Raw genomic sequence first — 6,851 nt, forward strand, 5'->3', positions numbered from 1 at the left:
AGCTCTTCTAACTACCTACAGAGTTCCTTTAGCTGAGCCTCGAGTTCTTGGCAAAACTCCGGGTCCTTGGTATCTTAAGCGCTGTGTTTTGCCAGCTCCAATTCTACTCTCAACTCAGCTTGAGCTTCTTGGCCACTTGCATATTAGGGCCTCTACAAGGTTTAATGGTAGCTGGCACTTGTTCTAGCTCTTTCGAGCAGACATGAAAGGATTTAAGCTGACTTTCACTTGGCACAAAATATTTCCCCTGGCCTACCCTATCAGGTAAGTATGGCTGGGCTTGGCTTTAATGAACTGTACGGCCACACAAAGTTTGCCTGAAGCTTCCAGTTATTTCCTCACTTCCACCTTTTATTTAGGAGTCAAACCCAGTCTTCTGGGAGTATAGTGAGGGCTACTCTCAGTCTTCTTGCCAAATGGCCAACTATTCTTCTCTGAGGGCTGCATGCACCTCATCCAGCTTCATCAGCGCCTCCACCACATATTTGTGTGAGGGCTGGGCCTTCATGGATGGTGAGCTGAACTCTAGCTGGTCAGGCCGGCAACAGATTGGCTGTCTTTCTGGTAACCGAATGAGGTGTACCCCAGTACACTCTCTGAGGAAGCAACCTGTCTCACTCTTCCTGACATCAGATCAGCAGCAGTGCTTGCAGGGAGTGGCCCAGTTGACTGTTGTTGCATTTTACTATACCTCTGCCTCAAGGGTAGTAGAAAGCCATGTGAGTTTTTTTCGCTCGCCAGAGCTGGCACAGCTAGAACATTAGCTGATTTTCAAAATGTGCCCCCCTGGTTGATGTGGATTTGCTCCAGCAGGCCCATACAACTGAATAATCACTCATCCATGGCATTATCCACAACTGGGCATGGCCTCCGGAAGAGCCAGGACAACCTGCCATCTTGTGAAGAGGTCTGGTAATACCAAGATCTACTTGGTTTCTTCTTGTTGTTTCCCACATCGGTCTCACAAGGCCTACAACCGCCTTCTGCCAGGAGCATCCTCCATAGAGCTTCTGCTTGCTGCTAGCTGTCTTCGTACCTTCATGCTTTGCCTATTGACAGACTTCAAAGCTCCTGATCAGTCTCCTCACTGTGACTGTCATTCCTGGCCCATATCAGGTCAGTCGCAGTTAGCTGATCATTTTACTGGAGCAAGGGTATGAGTCTGACAAAATGTTGCCTTTTTTATGGGTGGTAGACAAATCACGCATCCCCAAGGTTGGCCATAAAGGGGCGTCCGAGCCTCCAGTATCCCAAGTCGCAGCCTGAGGAATGGCCAAATCCTGTGTAGTAGCCGGAGTTCCTGACCTCCCAACTCTAGCTGGTCCTAAGTCAATTCCTCTGCTCAAGTGATGGGGTGGTACATGGTGGCCACCAGTCCCTAGTCAGCATCCAGGCCAGCTCCTCGTCGGCATCCCTTTGAGTCATCACCCAAATCGTGTCGCAGAATCCCAGGGTGGCTTCGGCCAATTCTGAGCCAGCTCTGCCGGCTGACATGGTGGCAGCAAATGGGCCCATATGAACAACCACCTCAAATGCGGTCTTAGCGAACCCTGACACGACTGTTGGGTTTCTCTCGAGTCTGCCAGGCAAGGGCATGGTTGGTCATCATGGGAAGGAGTTGGTCATCCATCTCTCAGCTCGATGAGCTCCCATTGCAGACAGTCTTCGCAGGTCTGCCTGCTGAGCCCATCGGTATTTCCATGATAGAGTATGGCTCAGCGTTTCAGAGTACACTAAAACTCGGCTAAGAATTTTAGCCACCTGGATGCCTGGTTTCAGGGTTTCTCCCTCCTGCATAATCATTGAAGAGAGCCGTGGTCTGTGCAGAGAAAGAACTGTCATTTCATTAATAAAGATAGGGCCAGAAATGCTGCACGGCCTTTACCATAGCCAACAGCTCTCTCCAGATAACACAAAAGCTCCTCTCTGCTGGTGCCAGGGAATTGCTGAAGAAACCGATAACCCTCTCAGTCCCATCATGCACTTGTGAGAGCACGGACCCTACTCCAAAGCCGCTGACATTCGTATCTAGGATATAGTGTACGACTGGCTTGGATCAGAGTAACCTAGGAGAGGTGCCGAGGATAGGTGCTCCTTCAGTTTCTTAAAGGCTGTCTGCTCCTCCTCGCCTCATGTCCATTTCTAACCTTTCTATTTCAACTGATGCAGAGGCTGTGCTATGATAGCGAAGCTCAGGATATACTGACGGTAGTAGTCTAACGTACCCATTAGGCCTTGTAGCTCCCTGAGCCCGCTGAGGGTCAGCCATTTTTGGACTGCCCCCATTTTCTCTGGGTCAATAGATACGCCTTCAGGGCTAACCCTATAGCCTAAGTAACGCACCAGTGACTGGAGTAGCTCACACTTGGAGGGTTTTAGCTTCAGCCCGGCTCCCTTCATTTGCTAGAACACTTCCTCCAACCGGTGCAGGTGCGTGTTGAAGTCAGCCGCAATGACGAGTATTTCTTTGAAGTACAGCAACACCGTCTTCTAATGCAAGCCGTGTAGCATTTGTTCCATTACTCTCTGGAAGGTGGCCGGTGAGACCAAAAGACAGGACTTTTCACTTCCATAAACCGGAGCGGGTAGCAAACGTCGACTTCTCCTGTGCATTGTTGTTGAAGGATACTTGCCAGTAGCCACTGACCAGGACTAGTGTGCTGCGTCCTTGCTGCCAGACAGTCCATCAAAGCTGTCGTCAATTTGAAGAAAAGAGTAGGCGTCCTGCTCGGTGATGGCATTTAACCATCAGCATTCGACGCAGAAACTCCATTAGCCATCCTGTTTCTTGACCAATACCAGTAGGGAACTCCAAGCACCTCCAGGCAGCTTGATGAGCCTCTTGCTCAGCTGGTCCTAGACTTGATGCTTGGCCCCACCTCGTTCTCCGATCCCAGCCAATGTGGACGCTGCCACATGGGCCAGTCTCCTTTTTCAGTAGAATAGAATGCTCCACCTCGGAGGTCCTTCCAACATCCTCGTCGCCGATGCCCTAGCTTTGTGCAGTTCCTTCGAGCTGCCACAAACAGCTCCTTTAGGTGGGCTGGGACCCCTGCCTTCGACGTTTTGCACTCTGAGATGCGACACCCCAGCTGAAGATGGGTGGTTCGTCATTCACTTGGTGGTCCTCTACTCCTCTGTGCATGTTGATTGTGATGCCAGCTCAGAGGTGTAGAGCTTGGTCTATGAGGTTTAAGCATCGTGTGACTACACTTCCCTTTGGCCTAAGCCGGTTTAAGCTCGCAGCTAATGAGCCTGCTGGAGCAGCCTCTTGAATTGTCCTCTGAGTCTGAAAGAGGGTGTGAGGTAAGCCAGCCGTGCCGCTTTTGAGGTAAGCATCTGACTACGTGCTGGCCGGGATCCTTCAAACTCAGTTTCAAAGGATAACCTCGAAGAACAACACTCTTGGAGCAGGTTCCTTGGAGCATGCCGAGTCGACCGTTAAGATGGGCTTCCGACAATGCACCGGCCGAGGTCCTTCTGGCTGATCCCGAACACACTCCTGGCAAAATAGCCTGGTGTGGTTCAATTCAGTTCAGAGCATGCTTCCATGTCTGTTCTGTCGTCCAGGTATTCGGGTTCCAGCTCCTCCAGAGCCATATAGTAATTTTGGAGAAGTACGGCCAGAGTTTCCTTCACCGCCATCTCGGCAGTGTGGTAGTGGCAGACCTCCCCCGTTTCAGCTCTCCATTACCCTTTGAGCTCTTTCGGGCTGTAGCCCCTCCTGGCAGAATGTCTTCGACCATGGGTCAGAGCGCCTTTTGCCAAGGTGGGACCGTCTCAGAGCTTTTGTGCAACCAGTAGTTGGCCCTGCTGTTGCCACCCTTCACCATTTCCCTGGTTTTATGGCTTTCCACTGAAACAATCCTTGCAAACGTGTCTCCAGCCTCCACCCCCAGCATTGCAAGAGTTTCTTCTCTGTGGCCTCCCTAAGCTATTCCTCCTGCTGTGGTTGCTAAACCTCAGTTCAGCCATTTCTCTCTGCCACCTCTTCCTACTTGACATCTCCCGATCCAGAGTTTTGAGGGGCTTCAAAGCGATAAGCCAGGGCCCGGTCTCCCAACACCATCTTCTCAAGTACCTCGGCAAGATGGTTGATACCTCTATCCGCGCTTCGAGGATGTCTGCCGTTTATCTAATGCCCACCCCTTACTAGAGTACCTCGCAGATCGGTGAAGGCGGACTGCCCTCAAGGCAGTTGCAGCTCTCTATGAACAAGAGGTGGTCTCGCCTCGAAGCACTCGTTTCTCTGGTGCTCTCCCCTATTATCACTAGGATAGCCTCGACTCAAGCATGAGGTTTGCCACTTTTTGTGGAGTCAGGCGTTAAGATCCTGACTGATCCGCGATCCCACTGCTGTGTAAAGGAAACTGCCGTGTTCCCTTTACTGCTCCATAAAAATAAAAGCCACTGAGTGCAAGGGAATAAGCTAAATATATGTTCTAAAAATAGATATGAATACATATTATTCAGGGTGTGTACATGCAAATAATAGCATGCACGAGTCAGCCAGCGATCTCTGCTCTCTCATCTCATCTGGCCTCCTTATATATCATCTTGTCTTTTACTGGCTCTGCCCCACCGGCCTCTCGGTCTTGTGTCTGCCTTCGCAACTTTCTATCAACCAACCGCATCTTCTGTGACGACCGTGTGTCCTGCCGAGTTGGGCTCAGCCTGGCCGTGTCGTCGACCCTGAGGTCCGCTAGGCAGCCGGTCCTGGGGTCAGCTAGGCAGCTGGCCTTGGACAAGGTGATTTTCAGCCACACCAGTTCATACAGTTTTCGTTCGTTCTAGTTATCCTTTTTCTCATTTAAGACGGGGAACTGGGAGTAATATGAATTTTCTGTTATTGTGATTTGTCAGACTTATGTTTAGACACGTTTATAATCTGTGTGAAGTGTTTGGTAAAAAGTTGTGTTATTTTACTTGTTACTCGTGTGAGAATATCAGACGATACTTCTGCCTTATACATCATGACCAATAATTAATTACAACGAACTGTCTCAAGATATCGCAAAAGCAATCGAGCACTTCGTCTTTTTGCACCTTCACACGAAAATCTCTGAGGCTAGCTACCCTTGTCCGAGTCGAGACATGGCGATGCGTTTTAGCTTCACCGGTTTGCCTTCTTGTTCGCTGTTTTCACTTCACTGAAACTCCTTTCGTACATTTAACATCTCACCGTTCTTTAGGTATTTTCAGAGTCCTTAACTTTAATAAGGGTAAATGCAAATTGTCCATACAAAATAACATGAAAGAAAATAGTTGTAATGAAATATCAAGAAAATTTTAGGAATACGAATAACTACAGCTTGGCAGTGTAGAGATAGTTTTGCGGTTCAAAAATCTGCAATTGCGGTGCTAAACGATTTATAGCTTACAAGGTACTTCAAAACACTGCAAGCCATGCAACACTGCAAGCAACTAAGTCTATGTAGACTTAGTTTCGCAAGTTTGTAGTTAATATCTGGGAAGTTATGCCGCAGCTCAGCTGCGAAGCGCTGCGCGTTCCAAACCACAACATCAACATTTTGATGCGCAATCCCATTTCGATCTATTCTCACTTTTACCTATTTGGCTGGGTAAAATGCAGTTCCTATTCGAAACAGTTCCTATTCCTATTACTTGACTTTTATTGAAAACATTTGAACTAGATCTAGATACGTACATGATGGCCCTTTTTTTCCTCGGGGATCGAGGTCTTAGGGTTCGATTGACCAAGACAAGAAAAGTCCGTATCCCCAAACCACCCTTACACAATTTGTTACGCTCATAGATAACAATACGAAAGCTACGAACCAGTTCACTGCACTTTTCAAGTGATTTTATGTAGCCACTTTGTACTAGCCATGTTGGCACACTGTAAATTTGCATAGGTTAACTAAAGGAATTGACTTATTGCTAAAAAGTCTTAACGACATATGTTTGTGCGTATACTTACGGGGTTACCACAGCTTATTAGTCGTTACTTCATGGTGTAATCTGGTGTATAAAGATAGCAATAATGTGTTCAAACAATTCCTCGTGTATAGGTTTTGCGCGTTGCTATTAGGGACGTATTTTTGCGGTAACTAATATCGTTGAAATGATGACTCATTCATTTCTGGGTTGTCTGGCTACAGCGCTGCACAAATTTTATTCTATCGACTCCTTTTTTAGATACTCTGCTCAAGATTTTTATTATAGATTTGTTCTATTGAGTTTGAAAACAACAACTAGTGGCTAGTCAACGGTGTGGCAAATATACCTGTAAATTTGGAGAGAGTGTTGGTAACTATGTTTTGATTATTTTAGCAGACGTTGAACTTGATGTAAATAAATCATGTCTCGAAACATGACACAAAACAGTAAAGCCATTTTGTAAATTATCCTGTTATAACTGGTAACATGCAATACCAATTTGTAAAATTCACATGGTTGCAAGCTTTTGCTCAGGTCTCTAGCTCTCTCAGTTTATTTACTCAAACGATATCATAGACTGTCATATTGAATTTTACCATCATTCTTTTAGGCTAGGACTGTAATTCGTGTTATTAACCTTGACTCGCCATTTTATGAAAAGCACTTGTAGTTACGATTTCTAGCAAGTGAGCAACATGACTGAGCATTTGTATTAGAATCCCTCTTCTGAACTCATACAGTATAAATATATAGGAGAAAGAAAAAAAAGTTATGAAATCGCACAAAGAGAACTCAGAGGGAAGGTATTACATCACAGTTACTCAAAAAAAAGAAGCATTTAAAAAGACTTACATAACATATTTAACATTCTATAACACATGCACAAACGAGAATAACCTAATAAGTTCATACAAGAGTAAGACAACAATAATAAGACAAAAGACACAATT

This window comes from Watersipora subatra, chromosome 4 (genome assembly GCF_963576615.1).
Source record: "Watersipora subatra chromosome 4, tzWatSuba1.1, whole genome shotgun sequence".
Classification (NCBI taxonomy): Eukaryota; Metazoa; Bryozoa; class Gymnolaemata; order Cheilostomatida; family Watersiporidae; genus Watersipora; species Watersipora subatra.